Source organism: Bombina bombina, chromosome 9 (assembly GCF_027579735.1).
Source record: "Bombina bombina isolate aBomBom1 chromosome 9, aBomBom1.pri, whole genome shotgun sequence".
NCBI classification, from domain to species: domain Eukaryota; kingdom Metazoa; phylum Chordata; class Amphibia; order Anura; family Bombinatoridae; genus Bombina; species Bombina bombina.
This window is the reverse complement of record NC_069507.1, coordinates 275,097,336-275,117,193: the sequence shown is the minus strand read 5'-3', so window position 1 is coordinate 275,117,193 and position 19,858 is coordinate 275,097,336.

The window sequence follows — 19,858 nt, the reverse complement described above, 5'->3', positions numbered from 1 at the left end:
ATGCTGGTGAGTAACATCCCACACACCAGTATTATATGTATTTGAGATATAACATCCTTTAATGTCACACATTCATGTACACAATGAGGAGCATGGTATTTGGCCTACTAACAAAAACATTTACAATTATATTTCACATTAAAGGGACATTAAACCAAATCTTGTTATTTCATTATTCAGATAGAGAATACAGTTTTAAACAACATCCCAATTTACTTCTATTATCTAATTTGCTTAATTATTCTGATATTCTTTGTTTATTAAATATCAATGCACATGGGTGAGCCAATCACATGAGGCATTGATGTGCAGCCACCAATCAGCAGCTTCTGAGCCTATCTAGATATGCTTTTCAGCAAAGAATATCAGGAGAATGAAGCAAATTAGGTAATGGAAGTAAATTAGAAAGTTGTTTAAAATTGCATGCTCTAGCTGAATCATGAAAGAATAAAAATGGGTTTAATGTCCATTTAATGCTACTTAACACATTGAAATTCATGATATGAGGTGGAATAGTGAAATACTAACATGTCTCAGAGTAACACAGGCCACAAGCCACATGTAGAGTTTTCAGTAAATGGACACTATAGTCATCACAATACTTTTAGCTCAAGAAAGCACGTTATGTGCCTACATCAGGCTAAAGGAAATTGTTTGACCATAGTGTCACTTAAAGAACACATTTTATCCATCACTGACATGTACACATAACTATTGTATGAAACATATACATGTATACTTTGCATATTAAAAACCCTCATATCACAAATCACAATGTGCACATGCATGTTATAGAGTTTGACATGAGAATGAGTATAGGCCCTAGCATGTATCAATGTACATTGTATGCCCACATGGATATATATATGATTGTACTAATACCTCTCATCATTTGACTCCTCCACAGAACCTCCTGTCACCAGGGTGCAAACGGGCATGCATCCACCGCAACCACCAGTCCAAAGAATGCCTCCACCTCCACCACCAGTCCAAAGAATCCATCAACAAGGACAGTATGCTCCCAGGCATGAGCTGGGTTGGACTGCCTCTGTTGAGGACCCAGACGTCATGCCACCAACATTGGCAGACGAGCCCTGGCAAGATACCTGGCCGGAGGATTATTCTTTTGGCTTTGAGGGGGAGCCAAGTCAGCCCCAAAGGGTACATGTCTTTACCCCCCCCCCCCCCAATATCAGGCCAGTCACACAGGACATGCAAGCTGGACAGGCTGAGTGGGCGCACACCAGTCGGCAATGGGACTACCTACCAGTCCACCCAGAGAGCTCCACCATCCGCTTCCCTTGGAAGAGCTCCACCATCTGAAGAGGAGCATATAGGTGTATTTGTTCCTGATCCAGCACCAGCTGTAGTTGTGCCTGATGCAGCACCAGCTGTAGTTGTGCCTGATGCAGCACCAGCTGTATTTGTTCCTGATGCAGCACCAGCTGTAGTTGTGCCTGATGCAGCACCAGCTGTATTTGTTCCTGATGCAGCACCAGCTATAGTTGTGCCTGATGCAGCACCAGCTGTATTTGTTCCTGATGCAGCACCAGCTGTATTTGTTCCTGATGCAGCACCAGCTGTATTTGTTCCTGATGCAGCACCAGCTGAGGATGTCCCTGATGCACCAGCAGCTAGAGCTGAACCTGCGCCTAGAATCCCTGCTGGTCAACAGCCTGTAGATCCTATGTATTCTCCCCTGGGCGACGAATACATTTCCCTCCAGAGGAGGCTCATAGCAAGCTGTGAGAGAAGACAACGAGACCAACGCAGGTTTTACAGGAGCCAACAGACTTTACTCCAGTGTTCCATCAAGCTGCAATGGGACATCGCAGCATCTTTAAATGGAATAGTCCAAAACCAGTCTCAGATGATGAGAGTTATTTCTGATATGCAGATGCAGATTGACAACAGATTGCGGGAACAAAACCAACTGTTGGGTGTGTTGGTGGAGCACTTCACACACCAGCAGGACACTGCCTCCAGCCTCTCATCTGTGGCCAGCACTCCAGCTGAATCATCTGAATCCGCCCAACCCAGGAGAACCAGGAGATCCACTCCAGGCACCTCAGAACCCTCATCCAAGAAGCAAAGAAATTAATAAATATTCTTATAGTTGACCATAAATCTTGTCCTCTATTATTTACCATATAATTGTCATCCACATCCATGTGAGGTGTGTTTTAGTGCAGTAATATTGTTAAAACATATAATAATACCTGTGTGGAAATGGCCCAAAAAGATAATATTATCATGTTTATGACATATTCCTGTTCTATAAACCACATCACATAGTTGTGTATGAAGGGTACATATAGTAATATTCACTTATAAGATGTAAATCAAGGTTTCTCACATCCAATATAAATTGACACATGGGTATATCTAACTAATAATGTATTTACAGAAGGTGTGAACATAAGGTATAAACATCCATTTTCATCATTCTTAATGATAGTCAATAAATCATAGTGACCTAAACATGAATTAAACAAATAAAACATTTACAGTAATTAGGGTGGTTAAGGGAAGGGGGTGGGATGTAGTAGTTTCACTTACATGCAGTGGAAATCGGCAGTATGTAATTCTGCAAGACATGATATATACACATGCAATGGTTGGTGAGGTACAGTCAAACATCATAATACATGTGAATGTTACGGTTTACTGTACTTATGAACAAGTAACTTACAGGTGAAGTATTCCCGGATGACATAATCCCTCACTTCATTCCCCCTCAGTGTCCCCCTGTCCACATCCTCAGGTACAGGAACCAGCTGCTGCTGCTGCTCTGGGTCAATGTCCCCCAACAAACGTGTGTCCACAGCAATGTTATGTAGAATACAGCAAGCATTGACAATGGAACACACTTTGTTGGGGTTATACTGTAGAGCTCCGCCTGTAACATCCAGACACCTGAACCTGGTTTTTAGTAGGCCAAAGCTCCTTTCGATGACATTTCTTGTTCGTATGTGGGCCTCCTGGTACCTGAGTTGTGGCTCTGTAAGGGGGTGCACCAAGGGGATTAATAGCCTGCAGCCGTACCCTGCGTCACCTGTCATGTAACATATGTATTCTGATTACTACAGGTTCATCATGTGCTTAAAGGGACATAACATGGATTTCATTTAAAAGATATATTTAACAAAAACATTAAATTGGTGCATTGTAAGCAATCTACTTTTATGGCAGGATTAGTCTAGACCAAAATTCTATTTTAAAGGGACATGAAATACAATGTTTTTATTTCATGATTCAGATAAAACATGCAATTTTAAACAACTTTTCTATTTACTTATATTACCTGATTTTCTTCATTCTCTTGATATCTTTTGTTGAAAAGCATATCTGAATAGGCTCAGTAGCTGCTGATTGGTGGCTGTACATAGATGCCTTGTGTGATTGGCTCACCCATGTCCATTACTATTTCTTCAACAAAGGATATCTGATGAATGAAGCAAATTAAATAAAAGAAGTAAACTGGAATGTTGTTTAACATTTTATTTTATAACTGAATCATGAAAGAAAAATATTGGGTTTAATGCCCTTTTAATGATTCAGATAGAACATGCCATTTTTATAAAATGTCCTTTTAAGTGAAAACCTATTTATAGTATACTGTCCCTTTAAAGGGACATGAAACACACATTTCTTGTTTCATGAGTTAAAAAAACCTTGCAATTTTCTTCAACTTTATAATTTACTACTATTATGTAATTTGCTCCATTCTCTTGATATCATTTGCTGACAAGCATATTAGATATGCTCATTAGCTGCCGATTGTTGGCTGCACATAGATGCCTCATATGATTGGCTCATCTATGTGCATTGCTATTTTTTCAACAAAGGATATCTAAAGAATAAATCAAATGAGATAATAGAAGTGAATTGTAATGCTGTTTAACATTGTATTCTCTATCTGAAATATGAGATAATTATTTTGTGTTTAGTGTCCCTTTAGAAGAAATATACAGACAGAATGAAGGTACTCACCAAGCAGCCATCCTCCCGAGAGTGTTCCATTTTCAAACAGCTGGAATAAGGAGGTCTGGCGCAGGATGTAGGAATCATGTGCACTCCCCGGAAAGCCTGCATACACATGTGTGAATTTCAGAGTGGTATTGCAGACCATCTGGCATTTCAACGAGTAAAACCCTTTTCTGTTAATATAGAGGAATGGCTCCTCATTTGGGGCCACAATACGCACATGTGTGCAATCAATTGCCCCCATGACATTGGGAATACCCCAGTCGATAGAAGCCTTGTTTAAGACGGTTCCATTCCTGGGGGGTACGGGGGAAATGAATGTATCGCTGTGTCTGGTTATCTAGAGCAGTCAAAACCTCCCCTAGAATCCTGGAGAAGGTAGACTGCGCTAGGCCAGACACAAGCCCCTCTGTTGACTGGAATGAGCCGGATGCCAGGAAGTGTACAACACACAACAGCTTCTGCATACCAGTCAGAGCTTGGTTCCTATACGCTTGAGGGTCAATATCATCCTTCAAGATCTCATATAGGTCAATGAGGCTTGCAGATGTCAAGCGATATTTTTCCCTGACCTCCACTTCTGTCATCTCAAACAGGGTGACCCTAACCCTGTGTATCCTTGGTGCTCTTCCCCTCTGCTGATGCCTTCGTCTTATAGGCCCTGCTGGCCTATGGCCAGCTGCAGCAACAGCAGCATGGGCAGCACCAGGAACAGGGACAACAGCAGGAGGAGCAGGGACAGCAGCAGCAGCAGCTGGAGCAGGGACAGCTACATCACCATGACCAGGGACCTCAGCAGCAGGTATATCATCCAAAACAGGGGCTTGTAGGGGTTCCAGCACCCCTTGTGCCCCACAACGCTGTCTCTCTAAGAACACAATATATTGCAAGGGAAACATGGTGGCTAATGAGGGTGTGCATTGGCAGGTGTTTTAAGGCTGCAGGTGAGAGGTTGTACTGTTTGTGATTGGTTTGACACACTTGCAGGGGGAGGAATTATGAATGCTTAGATGTTTAACTGTTTGAGATCTGCTGCTGATATGTATGTGATAATCTATGTGTCTGTTAAGCCCTCAGAGAGTTACGTTGGTTTGTTAGTCAGTGCAAGGGTTACTGCGCCTGCAATTTGTGGCGAGATGAAAATGGAGTAGATTTTCTGAAATCTGCGCGCGTAAGTCCTTACGCTGTATATTGGATACCAAACTGCGCGTGTTTTGTATGTCAGTCTATGGGCCAAAAAACTACGGGCGAAGGCAGAAATATACGAGCGTAACTTTTAAGTTATGCCGTATATATAGGATACCAAACCCGCGCAAAATTTGGCGTCGCGGGCGACGATTTTTATCGGATCGCGCCCTTGTTTTTTACTAGTGATTGGGTCTCAAAGTCTTCCTCTTTTTTGCAATTGCGTTTTATTCTAAGGAATTGGCCCTTAAGTATATTGTATTTCCACCTCTGTAGACGGCAGCTGGTCTCATGGATGAAATTATTAGCATCAACTTCTTTAAAGTATGTTCTAGTATTGATTTCGTTATTTTCTATTTCGATCTCAATGTCTAGGAAATGTACTTTGTGTGTACTATATTCTGCTGTAAACTTTAGATTTACATTATTTATATTCATGTCATCTATACACTTTAGTAGGACTTCCTTGTTGCCCTGCCAGATAAAGAAAATATTCTCTATGTATCTATGGCAGTGATTTTCAACCTTTTTTTTTGCCGTGGCACATTTTTTTTACATTAAAATATTCTGCGGCACACCACCATCCCAAAATTCTACAAAATCACACATTGTAGCCTATTACAATATATATATATATATATATATATATATATATATGAACAATTTAGTAAATGTTAGTCAATTCAATTCAATTGATCTTTATTAGCATGACAGTCACTACAACTGTATTGCCAAAGCTAGAGGCACAATAATAACAATCAAAATATCACTGAGAACAACAACCCGCATCAACAACAAAACAGCAACAAGTGCATGACTGGTACACTGCAAAATAAAATATATAGAGAAACCCACTGTGCACATGCCAGTGCCAGGCAAATCAGAAACAGAGACAAAGAAAGGCTAGCAGACTGCAGTTCTGGTATATGATGAATACTTTACATTAGGAATATAACAATATTATAAAATCCTGAATTACATTTCACATTTAAAGGACACAACATTTAACTACACAGAGTCTAGTAACAGAAATGTCATTAAAAAATGTCAGTTAAAAAAAATCCAGCATTTACCTTGCAGGGACAGGACTACACCCAAGACATACCAGATACCCCAGGATCCTGAGCGCCTCATCCTGCAGGGGGCAGTTGTGCCCGGGGTAGGGACTGATCCTCAACACAAAGCCAACTCCAAGCTCCCAAAACCAAGTCAGCAAAGAGCCAAAGCACATGAGCAGATTGTAGGCTTCCCTTAGACTGGGCAGAGTGGGTGAAAATTAAGGGTGGGGGCAACCACTGTATAGAGCAGGGTAGTTGCACCCCATAAGCTAAACACCATTGGCCATGCAGGCCCCTTTAAGCCACAGACAAGTGGGTGAAAATCAAGGGTGGGGGCAACCAATGGATGGAGCAGGGTAGTTGCACCCCATAAGCTAAACACTATTGGCCATGCAGGCCCCTTTAAGCCACAGACAAGTGGGTGAAAATCAAGGGTGGGGGCAACCACTGGATGGAGCAGGGTAGTTGCACCCCATAAGCTAAACACCATTGGCCATGCAGGCCCCTTTAAGCCACAGACAAGTGGGTGAAAATCAAGGGTGGGGGCAACCAATGGATGGAGCAGGGTAGTTGCACCCCATAAGCTAAACACCAGTGGCCATGCAGGCCTCTTTAAGCCACAGACAAAGTGTTGAGTTTATGGGGTGCATCTACCCTGCTCCAGCCAGTGGTTGCCCCCACCCTTGATTTTCACCCACTCTGCCCAGTCTAAGGAAAGCCTTCAATCTGTTCATGTGCTTTGGCTCTTTGTCATTTAATGCGGGCAGAGGGTCTCGGTGCGGTGCCTGCAGGAACAAGCCATTGTATTGCAGTGTGCTGTGGTAGGGAGGAAGGCTGCATTCCTATGCAATGGTCGCCACAATGACTGATCATCTCACTCAAAATAAAAAAAACGTCCCAGAGTAAAAAACAAGCAACAATTTAAAAAAATATGTCACACTGTTGTCAGTCTGCCGTGCACACCTGAGGATCTCTCACGCACACTGGTTGAAAATCACTGATCTATGGTACATGATGAATTTGTTTCTAAAAGGGATGGTTTCCAAAAATGTGGATTCCCACAACCCCATGAACAGATCAGATTTGCGTAGCTAGGGGCAAATTTAGTCCCCATAGCTGTTCCGCAAATCTGTTCATAGAATTTATCCCGATAGAGGAAGAAATTGTGGGTCAAAATAAATCTTATACCGTCTAGGATGAAGTCTTTTTGTTCTTTTTTTATAGTATTGCCTGTGCTGATGAAATAATTAGTGGCTTCAATTCCATCGTCATGTTATATACACGTGTATAACGGCTGAACATCACACGTGACTAGAATATAGTCTGATTCCCATTTAATATTATTAAATAGAATTAATAGGTACATAGAGTCTCTCAAATATAATGGTAATTGTACTACATAATTTTGAAGGTATTTATCTATATATGCTGAAAGGTTTGATGTTAATGAGTTAATCCCTGAAATTATGGGCCTTCCCAGAGGATTTTCTATGGATTTATGTATTTTAGGGAGGGCATACATGACCGGCAGGGGCGTATTATGGCCTAGGCCAACAAGGCCGGTGCCTAGGGCAGCAGATTTGGGAGGGGCAGCACATCTGCCCTATCCTCTCTCTAAAAGCCAGCACACAGTACAGTGAGCGATAAAGTGCAGGCTTTTACAGAGAAGACAAGGCATGTGCGCTGATTAAGGTTGCTCTTTACAGGCAGTGCTCCTTTAAACCGTTGCTTCATTTAGAGCCGCCGGCCTTTTTGCAGTGAAAGCATTCTTTTTGAGAAACTTGCCCGAGGCTATGCTTACAAGGTGAGGCTGGAGGAGAAGACCTTGTACCAATATGCTGCCTCCCCTTGTCAGCTGTGGTGGTTCTGCGATCGCAGTGCTTATTGCAGGTCTTAGTAACTAACAGACTGGATGCGTCTGTGCACTGATTAGATCAGCTTGTGATGTCTAATCATAAACTCTCAGCACTAATGTATGTTAGCTACTAATAGCTAGCTTTCTCTGCATTCATGTGATGTCTAATCATAAACTCTCAGTGCTAATGTATGTTAGTTACTAATAGCTAGCTTTCTCTGCATTCATGTGATGTCTAATCATAAACTCTCAGCGCTAATGTATGTTAGTTACTAATAGCTAGCTGTCTCTGCATTCATGTGATGTATAATCATAAACTCTCAGCACTAATGTATGTTAGCTACTAATAGCTTTCTCTGCATTCATGTGATGTCTAATCATAAACTCTCAGCGCTAATGTATGTTAGTTACTAATAGCTAGCTTTCTCTGCATTCATGTGATGTTTAATCATAAACTCTCAGCGCTAATGTAAGTTAGCTACTAATAGCTAGCTGTCTCTGCATTCATGTGATGTCTAATCATAAACTCTCAGTGCTAATGTATGTTAGCTACTAATAGCTAGCTTTCTCTGCATTCATGTGATGTCTAATCATAAACACTCAGCGCTAATGTATGTTAGCTACTAATAGCTAGCTTTCTCTGCATTCATGTGATGTCTAATCATAAACTCTCAGTGCTAATGTATGTTAGCTACTAATAGCTAGCTGTCTCTGCATTCATGTGATGTCTAATCATAAACTCTCAGCGCTAATGTATGTTAGCTACTAATAGCTAGCTTTCTCTGCATTCATGTGATGTCTAATCATAAACACTCAGCGCTAATGTATGTTAGCTACTAATAGCTAGCTGTCTCTGCATTCATGTGATGTCTAATCATAAACTCTCAACGCTAATGTATGTTAGCTACTAATAGCTAGCTTTCTCTGCATTCATGTGATGTCTAATCATAAACTCTCAGTGCTAATGTATGTTAGTTACTAATAGCTAGCTTTCTCTGCATTCATGTGATGTCTAATCATAAACTCTCAGCGCTAATGTATGTTAGTTACTAATAGCTAGCTGTCTCTGCATTCATGTGATGTCTAATCATAAACTCTCAACGCTAATGTATGTTAGCTACTAATAGCTAGCTTTCTTTGCATTCATGTGATGTCTAATCATAAACTCTCAGCGCTAATGTATGTTAGCTACTAATAGCTAGCTGTCTCTGCATTCATGTGATGTCTAATCATAAACTCTCAGCACTAATGTATGTTAGCTACTAATAGCTAGCTGTATCTGCATTCATGTGATGTCTAATCATAAACTCTCAGTGCTAATGTATGTTAGCTACTAATAGCTATCTGTCTCTGCATTCATGTGATGTCTAATCATAAACTCTCAGCGCTAATGTATGTTAGCTACTAATAGCTAGCTGTCTCTGCATTCATGTGATGTCTAATCATAAACTCTCAGTGCTAATGTATGTTAGCTACTAATAGCTATCTGTCTCTGCATTCATGTGATGTCTAATCATAAACTCTCAGTGCTAATGTATGTTAGCTACTAATAGCTAGCTTTCTCTGCATTCATGAACCCACAGAGTAAATAGTAAACGGACGCTTAAAAAGTTTCATTACTTGAATGATGGTAATTACTGTTGTTGCATGTGAAGGGCAGTGATTTTTTTCAAAGTGTATTCTTTCCCTCCCTTCCTCTCTCCCTCTCTTGCACTCTCCTGTCTTTATCTTTTTCCCTCAACTCACTCCCTCCCTCGACTCTCTCCCTTTCTTTCTTTCTTTCTTTCTTTCTTTCTTTCTTTCTTTCTTTCTTTCTTTCCCTCCCTCCCTTCTTTCTCTCAACTCCCTCCCTTGCTCCCTTCTTTCACTCCTTTATTTACCTCCCTTCTTACTTTTCTCTTCTCTCTCTCTCTCTTTCTCTCTTTTCTCTCTCTTCTCTCTCTCTTTTCTCTCTCTCTCTTTTCTCTCTCTCTCTTTTCTCTCTCTCTCTTTTCTCTCTCTCTCTTTTTTCTCTCTCTCTTTTTTCTCTCTCTCTTTTCTCTCTCTCTCCTTTCTCTCTCTTTTCTCTCTCTCTCTCTCTCTCTCTCTCTCTCTCTCTCTCTCTCTCTCTCTCTTTTCTCTCTCTCTCTCAGGGAGAAAATGGTATGAGATGCATGTAATTCAACCCTTATGTATGCAAGTGGTTTGCTAGCCCATTTTCTCTTGAATTGTTATGAAAAAAAATAAAAAAATGTTTACACTCTGACCCCAAAAAAATATTAAGGGGAAAACAGGCCTAAAACCTTTTTTTTTTTTTTTTGGGGGGGGGGGGGTTGGAGCAGGGTTTTGAGTGCAGCACAAAACCTAAATACGCCACTGATGACTGGTATGATAGGATCTTCAGGGTAGAGGAATTTGTGTTCTTTATCGTTAATAATCCCTAACGGCTAGATTACGAGTTTTTCGTTTTGAGCTGTGTGGTGCTAACGAGCAGTTTATGCTCACCGCTCACTTACAGACAGCGCTGGTATTACGGGTTTTTACAACCCAGACAAGAAGTGATCGTTGAGCAAAATTCTGCTCCTTACCGCAGTCCAATACCAGCGCTGCTTACGTTAGCGGTGAGCTGGTGTAACGTGCTCGTGCACAATTTTCCCATAGGAATCAACGGGTTGAGCCGACTGAAAAAAAGTCTAACACCTGCCAAAAAGCTGCGTAAAGCTCCTTAACGCAGCCCCATTGATTCCTATGGGGAAATCAAATTTATGTCTACACCTAACACCCTAACATGAACCGCTAGTCTAAACACCCCTAATCTTACACTTATTAACCTCTAATCTGCCTCCCCCGACATCGCCAACACCTACGTTATACTTATGAACCCCTAATCTGCTGCCCCCAACATCGCCGACACATAAATTATATTTATTAACCCCTAATCTGCCGCGGCCACCTACCTACATTTATTAACCCCTAATCTGCTGTCCCCAACTATAATAAACATATTAACCTCTAAACCGCTGCACTCCCGCCTCGCAAACATTAGTTAAATATTATTAACCCCTAATCTTCCGGCCCTAACATCGATGCCACCTACCTACATTTATTAACCCCTAATCTGCTGCCCCCAACGGCGCCGCCACTATATTAAAGTTATTAACCCCTGAACCTAAGTATAACCCTAAACCTAACACCCCCTAACTTAAATATAATTAAAAGAAATCGAAATAAAATTCCTATCATTAACTAAATAATTCCTATTTAAAACTAAATACTTACCTATAAAATAAACCCTAAGCTAGCTACAATATAACTAATAGTTACATTGTAGCTAGCTCAGGGTTTATTTTTATTTTACAGGCAAGTTTGTATTTATTTTAACTAGGTACAGTAGTTATTAAAAAGTTATTAACTATTTAATAACTACCTAGCTAAAATAAAGACAAAAGTACCTGTAAAATAAAACCTAACCTAAGTTACAATTACACCTAATACTACACTATAATTAAATAAATTAACTAATTTAACAACAATTAAATACAATTAAATAAAATTATCTAAAGTACAAAAAAACCACTAAATTACAGAAAATAATAAACAAATTACAAGATTTTTAAACTAATTACACCTAATCTAATCCCCCTAACAAAATAAAAAAGCCCCCCCAAAATAAAAAAAAGCCCTACCCTACACTAAATTACAAATAGCCCTTAAAAGGGCATTTTGCGGGGCATTGCCCCAAAGTAATCAGCTCTTTTACCTGTAAAAAAAAAGTACAAATCCCCCCCAACATTAAAACCCACCACCCACACAACCAACCCTACTCTAAAACCCAACCAATACCCCCTTAAAAAAACCTAACACTAACCCCTTGAAGATCACCTTACCGGGAGAAGTCTTCACCCAACCGGGCCGAAGTCCTCAACGAAGCCTGGAGAAGTCTTCATCCAAGCCGGGCGAAGTGATCCTCCAGACGGGCAGAAGTCTTCATCCAGACGGCATCTTCTATCTTCATCCATCCGGCACGGAGCGGGTCCATCTTCAAGACATCCGACGCGGAGCATCCTCTTCAAACGACGACTAACACAGAATGAAGGTACCTTTAAGTGACGTCATCCGAGATGGCGTCCCTTCAATTCCGATTGGCTGATAGAATTCTATCAGCCAATCGGAATTAAGGTAGAAAAAATACTATTGGCTGATGCAATGCGGTACCAGTCTTGACAGGAGAGGGTGTACTGCTCACTTTTTGGCAGACTCGTAATAACGGCCCTATGCAAGTCCCATTGAAAATATAGGATACGCAATTGACGTAAGTGGATTTGCGGTATTTCCAAGTCTGCCCAAAAAAGTGAGCGGTACACCTGTACCTTCAAGACTCGTAATACCAGCGGGCGTTAAAAAGCAGCGTTGGGACCGGCCAACGCTGCTTTTTAAGCCTATCTCACAACTTGTAATCTAGCCGAATGCTTTTTGCTTTTTCAAGGTGGTGTACCATATACACTTGTGTAGGGTTGCTTCTAAGTTTTCTGTAGGTTCCTTCTTCTTTAATCAATGTTTTTATCATTTCATGGTATTTTGTTTTGTTTAGGATAACTATCCCTCCTCCCTTGTCGTCCGGTTTAATTATGATTTATTTGTTGTTTTCTAGTTCTCTAATAAGTTTTTTTTGTTTTAAGCTAACATTATGTTTAATTTTAGTATTTTGTTGATGTCATCTAAGACTAATTTTTCGAAAGTTTCTATGAAATTGCCTTTTTGTTGTTTAGGCTAGAAGCCTGGTTTGTTTTTCAAACCTGAGTGTATATACTGTAGCTATCTGTTTGTGTTTATGTATCAATTCTCTTATTAAGTATTTGATTTCTTTCTATCTGTCAGGGTTTTTTTTGCCATGTGCTGCTGGCAGCCATTTTACTCACCTCTCTTCCTGACTATGGTGCATTGTGGGGGATGCTGCTCATTTCCTGCACTTCCTTTTATGCCCAGATTGGTGTGCATCATCCGTGTGAGACAGGATGCAGTTTCAGAATTGTGATGTCATCACTTATTATTTAAAGGGCCTCTGTTCAGTATGCTTTGCCTTTGCGTTGTCTCAGACCTGTTTGTGAGAGTTCCTGTGTATTACCTGGCTGCCTGACGTCCTTCCTGGTTCCTGATCCCTGGCTTGTTCCTGACTCTGCTGTTTTCCTTGTTGCCGATTCAGGCTCGTCTGACTATGCGCTTTGGCTCCTAACTCGGCTCGTCTGACTACCAGCTCTGGTTTTGACTCCTGGCTTGTTATTTGACTTGTGGACTTCTCGTCTCAGTCTGATTCCTGGCACCCTGACATTACGCAAAGGCCATGAGTCCTGATGGTGCTAATAATCCACCTTTACCTGCCATCATTTCCAGGATGGATGTAAAGGATCACCGCTTTGATCAATTTGCACTAACCCTGCAAACCCTGCTGACTCGCACTGCACATTTGGACCAAAGTATTCCGCAAGTTATGGCTGCTCCTGTTTCCGCTGCTGCACCTATGCCTACCAGGAGCATGTCCAGTTCTGCACCTCTACCTCAGCGATATGGAGGCGATCCTATTCAGTGCAGAGGGTTTTTGAACCAGGTGGGCAATTACTTTGAGATGTTACCTCAGGCGTTTCCCTCTGACAGAGCTAAGGTGGGATTTCTCATCTCATTACTCTCTGACACAGCTCTTGCCTGGGCTAATCCCTTGTGGGAGACTAATAAACCTGTGATTTCAAGTTACCCTAAATTTGTGGCCTCCTTTCGAAGGGTATTTGTTGTTCCGGCTCGCTCCTCCTCTGCTGCTAAACGACTCATGTCCATTCAGCAAGGTACAAGATCTGTTGCTCAGTATGCTATTGAGTTCCGTATGTTTGCCGCAGAGGTAGGTTAGAACAATGAAGCGCTTGTTGCTGCCTTCTTTCATGGGCTCTCTGATGCGATTAAAGACGAAGTTGCTGCCAGAGATTTACCAGAGGATCTCGAGGCAATGGTGTCTTTTTGATCCTAATTGACATCAGACTCAGATAGAGGCCCTCTTTCAAGGAGCGCTTGCGGAAGCCTCCTGTTCCGTTCTCTCCTACGTGTTCGTTCCCACCCATCCCTCCCTTTCCTCCCATGCCTCCTGGTCCCGAGTCACCAGGTACTGCTGAGTCGATGCAGTTGGGATTCACGCATCTCTCTGCGGTGGAGAGGGCCTTTAGGAGGAGGGAGGGGCTCTGCCTCTATTGTGGGTTACAGGGCCACCTTTTGAAGTCTTGTCCTACACGGCCGGGAAACGCTCACACATAAGGTCCTGTCGGGGCAGACCTTGGGTGGTTTATCCTCGTCCCCGGAACCGCTTAAGGAGAAACCTTTGGTCACAGTTGTCCTTTACTGGGTGGACTCCTCCATAGTCACTCAGGCTCTTGTTGACTCCGGTGCTGCGGGCTATTTCATTGACAATGCTTTTGTATCAAAGCACTCCATTCCTGTTTTGCCTCGGTCCGTTCCGCTTGCTATTGAGGCCATTGATGGCAGGCCCCTTCAGCCCGCACTCGTTACTCTCGAAACTGCTCCGTTGTCCATGGCTGTTGGGGCTCTCCATTTTGAAACCCTCCAGTTACAGGTGATAAACTCTCCGCATTTTCCGGTTGTTCTGGGTTATCCCTGGCTCCAAAAGCACAATCCCAGTCTCGACTGGCGTAGATCCGAAATTTTGTTGTGTTTCCCGCATTGTATTTCCACTTTTCTTCGGAAACCAGTTAAAGTCTTGTGCACTTCTTCGGTATCTCAATTGCCAGAGGAGTAACAAGAGTTCCTAGACGCTTTTGACAGGGTGCGTGCTGGTATGTTGCCTCCTCACCAGTCTTACGATTGTGCCATAGACCTGCAACCCGGAGACATTCCTCCTTGGGGCCGGGTGTACCCTCTGTCTGTTGCAGAGAATTGTGCTATGGAGGAGTATGTTGCCGATGCTCTGTCGTGGGGGATCATCCGCAAATCCTGCTCTCCTGCAGGGGCTGGCTTCTTCTTTGTGAAGAAAAAAGGATGGCGAGTTAAGACCATGCATCGATTATAGGGGTCTTAATCGTCTTACCATTAAGAATGCTTACCCTATTCCGCTCATTACGGAACTCTTTGACCGCCTCAAGGGAGCTAAGGTCTTTACTAAACTTGATTTGAGAGGAGCGTACAATCTCATTAGGATTAAGGAGGGCCACGAATGGAAAACAGCATTTAACACCAGGAGCGGGCATTATGAGTATCTTGTAATGCCCTTTGGCCTATGTAATGCACCTGCTGTTTTTCAGGAATTTATTAATGATGTCCTACGAGATATGTTGCAACAGTGTGTTGTGGTGTACTTAGACGACTTGGTCTGTCACTCGACAATTCTGGTGGCCAGGTCTTCGTACTGATGTTGCCGCGTATGTTGCCTCCTGCTCATTTTGTGCACAGAATAAGACTCCTCAACGTCTTCCTGTGGGTCTTCTTCAACCTATTGCTAATGGTGAGCGTCCTTGGACACATCTTTCCATGGACTTCATTGTCAAGCTCCCTGTTTCCAATGGCAATACTGTTATCCTTATGGTGGTGGACCGTTTTTCTAAAATGTCACATTGCATTCCCTTGAAGAAGCTGCCTACCGCTCAGGAGCTTGCTTTAATTTTTGCCCGGGAGGTCTTCCGTTTACATGGGTTAACCAAGGAGATAGTGTCGGACCAGGGTAGCCAGTTTGTCTCCGGATTTTGGCGTTCCTTTTTTGCTCAAATGGGGATCCAGCTTTCCTTCTGCTCGGCATATCACCCTCAATCCAATGGGGCTGCGGAACGGTCTAATCAAGCTCTGGAACAGTTCCTCCATTGCTATGTCTCAGATCACCACAATAATTGGTCTGAACTGTTACCTTGGGCAGAGTTTGCTCGTAATAGTGCTAATAATTATTCCTCAAAGTTATCCCCGTTCATGGCAAATTATGTGTTTCAACCATCCTTGTTGCCCGATTCATTCATGTCTCAGGGTATTCCGACTTTGGAGGAGCATCTCCGGCAACTCCGTTCCACGTGGGTGCAGATTCAGGATTGCCTTCATCGTTCTATGCAGCGCCAAAAGTTCCAGGCTGATCATAGGCATCTGCCCGCACCTTCCTTACCAGGTTGGTGAGAGAGTTTGGCTGTCCTCCCGCAACTTGAACCTTTGTGTGCCTTCCAATAAATTGGCTCCCCGTGATGTTGGTCCTTTTTGAATACTCCGACGGGTTAATCCTGTGGCATACGCTCTTGACCTTCCTCCTGCTATGCGCATCTCCAATGTTTTTCATGTCTCCCTCTTGAAACCATTGGTTTGTAATCAGTTTACCACTGTGTTGCCTCATCCCCGTCCTATCTTTGTTGACAAGCATGAGGAGTATGAGGTCAGCAGCATTATTGACTCTCGTATGTCCAGGGGCCGTGTACAGTATTTGGTTCACTGGAGGGGCTACTGTCCGGAGGAGCGTTCTTGGGTTCCCTCCTCTGATGTTCATGCTCCCGCCCTCTTCCGTGCCTTCTATGCCCGTTTCCCCAATAAGCCTTTTGTCCTTCCGCGGGGGAGGGGTCGTTGAGGGGAGGGTACTGTCAGGATTTTTTCCCTGTTTTGTTTGCCATGTGCTGCTGGCAGCCATTTTACTCACCTCTCTTCCTGACTATGGTGCAGTGTGGGGGATGTTGCTCATTTCAGGCACTTCCTTATATTGCCATCATCCGTGTGAGACAGGATGCAGTCTCAGAATTGTGATGTCATCACTTATTATTTAAAGGGCCTCTGTTCAGTATGCTTTGCCTTCGCGTTGTCTCAGACCTGTTTGTGGGAGTTCCTGTGTATTACCTGGCTGTCTGACGTCCTTCCTGGTTCCTGATCCCTGGCTTGTTCCTGACTCTGCTGTTTTCCTTGTTGCAGATTCCGGCTCGTCTGACTATTCGCTTTGGCTCCTGACTCGGCTCGTCTCACTATTCGCTTTGGCTCCTGACTCGGCTCGTCTGACTAACAGCTCTGGTTTTGACTCCTGGCTTGTTATTTGACTTGTGGACTTTTTATTATTTTTTGCTATTAATAAGGTGTGATTATTTTTGCACTTCTCGTCTCAGTCTGATTCCTGGCACCCTGACACTATCAGTGTTTTCATGAAACATTTTTTCAAGGTTAGGTTTCTTATGAACTTATTGGCGTCAATATAGACATTAAATTTATCCAATTTTTTCTTTGGTGCAAAAGTTAATCCTATAGCCAATATTTCCATATGGTCTTTATCTAGTTCAATACTGCTAAGATTATATATTCATTTTGTGTTTATCTCATTCTCTCTATTTTTTGGTTGTGTAATGAGGTCTGGGGTTCGTTTATTCTTACCCTTAAGTCCTCTTCCTCTGTTCCCTCTTCTTCGGATAAGCATCTTTTTCTTCTTGGTCCCTGTTTTGAGTTGCCCTCCCCTAAAAATGGTGTGACTGTTCTTGCTGTCTATAGTGATGGGTTGTGTTATATTCCCTTTCCCTAGGTATACTGGGTTCTCGTAAATATTCTTGGTTATTGCCATTTTCATAACTATTAAGGGGGTTCATCTATTACTGGTGGGGATTTGTATATCTTCTCTCCACATTCTGTTTCTATTCCGACTATCCTGGTTTCTATCATGAAATCTTTCATCAGACCTTGTATGTCTGTTCTGGTATTTAGTATAGTCTTTTTTGCCTGTTCTTTTTTCTGTATTTCTATTTTTGTATTCCACTTTTTGCCAAGTTGGTCTAAGGTTTATTTCCCTAGTGTGGTCATAGTGGTATCTATTCAGATTTTCATAGTGGTTGGTATAGTGATTATTACTGTTGTCTCTATTTGGATATGTTCTATTATTTGTGTAGTTCTGTTGCTATGCTTTTTTGTTGTAATTCTCATTGTATGTTTTTACTATATTCTGCTGTGATTGTCCTTGCATTATTTTTTTGTTGCTATTTGCATTTGTTTCATCTGGAATATCTAGGGGTTTTGGGGTGCCTCTCCATCTATGGCTGATATAGTGGTCATTTTTTAGATGCATGTCATAGTCTTCTCTATCTCTTTCAAAACATTTTACCCTTATAAGCTGTTCTTTAGTTTATTTCATCATTTTTTAAAGAGATTCTTCTTTTATATTTGTCTAGCTCTTTGTAAATTTGTAATTTGGATTCTAACTCATTTATTTCATTATGACGCTCCTGGGGGAAGCCATGATTGGAGGAAGCCGGTTTCGTCATTGCTGACGAAGTGCAGAGGACCTGCAGGCAGGGGATCGGCAAATTAGAGCATGCAATATTATAATTCCTATATCTAGAGACATTGCCTAACGCTTACATCTAATTGGGGCTACAATGGACACGATATGTTCACCCTTACTACCTGTCAGACGCAATAAACACTGCACTCACATGCAGACAGTGTTCCATCCTTTGGCTGATAATGGAATACAGTCTTACAGCGAATACAGTAATTCTGATATGTTAATAGTAGACTTTGGGAGTTTAAATATATAAGGGAGGAGAGAGAGAAGCACTAAGGATCTTATGCCAATTATAGATGGTATCTGGAATGCATTATATTTCTTAATAAATTTTATTGTATTTATGTAAGAGAAATTATTTTTCAACACACTTCTAGATCCTCCTATGTATTGCAGAATTGAGAAGAATAGAACCATTAACGTATAAAACCATTTTATTTTGTATAATAAAGATAATAAAACTAAAATACCAGTACATGTATAAAGATATTATTACAGAGTGACAATATGTGATTGGAAAAAATCCATTACTGGGGTATAAAAAAAGTTAAAAAACCTTGGAGAGGAGGTAATTTTGAGAAAGTGTTATTAAAGAAAGAGGCAGAATAAATATATATCATGGGAACCCTTTATCCAGAGGGACTTAACTCAGAATTAGAGCTTAGCCCATTTACATTAGATTAAAAGCCAAAACTTAGAATGGTACCTGTAATATAAAACACTTTTAGATACTACTAGAACAAAGATATTATCCAAGTGTAAATACAACTACTAAGGTTAGTCTTTACAAATACTATAGGCTAGCCAGGACAAATAAATTGTAATGAATGGTATTCGCATATATCATTACACTTATTTCTGAACATATGGTCAAAATATTATATTATAACCTTAATGTAGATTTATATCAAATGCATCTACCCAACTGAAAATTGTTATATATAGACATAGATCATTAGTTTACAATATATCCAGGAGCGGTATATATAGGACAATTCAATATTACAAATTGTTATTTTTTAGAAACGGTATAAATAAAGGATATAGAATGTTTAATCTCTAGTTGTATTATGACATATATAAATAATTTTAAAGTATATGTTATTTTGTTGTTATTTAATTACATATAGCTGCTAATTTTATATTAAAACAGTGCAAATCCACCTTTAAAAACCACCTAGCAGCTTATATATCAATATTGAGGATACAAATTATCAACAAAATACCACCTTAATGAAGGAGACAATACCACCTTAAATTTGAAGGAAATAATTGGAGGACTTTTGAACAAATGAGAACTCAGGGTGGGGTATTCACATTCAGTGAATATCCACTTGGATAGCAGTCTTGATAAAGCCTAGATCACAGGTGAAATGCGTTGACGTTTATCCAGAGGTCTAAAGAAAGTTAACACAGTATTGAAAGAATCTCAACAGTTTCTATTGAAAGCTAACACTCTGCGCAGAGTACAGGAAGAGACCATAGGAAGAGATCACAGAAGGAGACCACAAAAACCAA